Genomic DNA, 1,664 nt, shown 5'->3' with positions numbered 1-1,664 from the left:
GCCCACCCGCGCTGAGACGCGCGAGGAGCGCATGGAGCGCAAGGTACGTGCAGAACCCCCCAAAAATGGGACAAAACACCCAAAAAACGGGATAAAACCACCCAGAAATGGGACAAAACTTCTCAAAAATGGGATAAAACCCACAGAAATGGGACAAAACCCCCAGAAATGGGACAAAACCCTCCAAAAATGGGACAAAACACCCAAAAAACGGGATAAAACCACGCAGAAATGGGACAAAACCACCCAAAAATGGGACAAAACCCCCCAAAAATGGGACAAAACATGCAAAAAATGGGACAAAACCACCCAGAAATGGGACCAAACCCCCCGAAAATGGGGGGAAACCCTCCAAAAAGGGGACAAAACCCCCAGAAATGGGACAAAACCCCAAAAAATGGGATAAAACCACCCAAAAATGGGACAAAGCCACCCAAAAATGGGACAAAACCTCTCAAAAACAGGACAAAACCCCCCAAAATGGGACAGAACACCCCAAAATGGATAAAACCCCCTAAAATGGGATAAAACACCCTAAAAATGGGATAAAACCCCCTAAAAATGGGATAAACCCCCAAAAATGGGACAAAACCACCCAAAAATGGGATAAAACCTCTCAAAAACGGGATAAAACCTACAAAAATGGGACGAAACCCCCAAAAACGGGAAAAAACTTCTCAAAAATGGGACAAAACCACCCAGAAATGGGACAAGCCCCCCGAAAATGGGACAAACCCCCCAAAACAGGACAAACCCCCCCAAAATTAGGGGAAATCCCCCAAAAATGGGACAAACCCCCCAAACAGGTACAAAGCACCCCATAAAATGGGATAAAATCCCCCCAAAATGGGACAAAGCCCCAAAAATGGGGGGAAACTCTCCAAAAATGGGGGGAAACTCTCCAAAAATGGGGGGAAACCCTCCAAAAATGGGACAGACCTCCCAGACGGGGACAAAACGCCCCAAAAAATGGGATAAAAGCACCCAAAAATGGGACAAAACCCCCAAAATGGGATAAAACCCCCAAAATGGGATAAAACACCCCAAAAATGGGGTAAAACCTCCCCTAAATGGCACAACCCACTCTGAAAACGGGACAAACCCCCCAAAAATTGGGCAAACCCCCCAAAAATGAGGGGCAAACCACCCAGAGGGGCCCCCATGGGACTGGGAGGGTCTGGGGGGTCCCCAAAATTGGCCCCAAGTGGGTGTTGCCCCCCCAAATTCCAGCTCATCCCCCTTGCAGCGCTTTGGGGTTTTAGGGGATCCTCCTGAATTGTGTTTCCCCCCACTCCAGTGGGATTTTTTGGGGTCCCCGCTGGATTTTGGGGGGCTGTGGGTGATGCTTTTGGGTCTGGGGTCCCCCTGAGTTCACCCCCACCCCCCAATTTTTGGTCACTTTTCACCCCCCAACAGCGGCGGGAGAAAATCGAGCGGAGGCAGCAGGAGGTGGAGTCTGAGCTCAAGCTGTGTAAGTTTGGGGGGGATCCCGTGGGTTTTGGGGGGTCCCCCATTTTCCTCAGACCCCCCCAGACCCTTCCTGAACCCCATTTTTCCTCTTTTCCCCCCAGGGGACCCCCACAATGACCCCAACGCTCAAGGAGATGCCTTCAAAACCCTGTTTGTGGCCAGAGTGGTGAGTGCTGGGGGGGCAAAATGGGGTC

General features: G+C 50.8%; 1 long non-coding RNA gene across 1 annotated transcript; it reads left to right on the top strand.

Annotated features, from left to right (window-relative positions):
- LOC130588022 (uncharacterized) lies at positions 1–1,636 on the top strand. Its single transcript, XR_008966890.1, has 3 exons — positions 1–43; positions 1,417–1,471; positions 1,572–1,636. It is a non-coding gene; the product is annotated as an uncharacterized LOC130588022 (long non-coding RNA).
- Positions 1,637–1,664: the final 28 nt, after the last annotated feature.

Source organism: Malurus melanocephalus, unplaced genomic scaffold, assembly GCF_030028575.1.
Source record: "Malurus melanocephalus ecotype Western Australia unplaced genomic scaffold, MMel_1.1 scaffold_3080, whole genome shotgun sequence".
Lineage (NCBI taxonomy): Eukaryota > Metazoa > Chordata > Aves > Passeriformes > Maluridae > Malurus > Malurus melanocephalus.
This window is presented reverse-complemented; position numbering and strand designations above follow the sequence as displayed.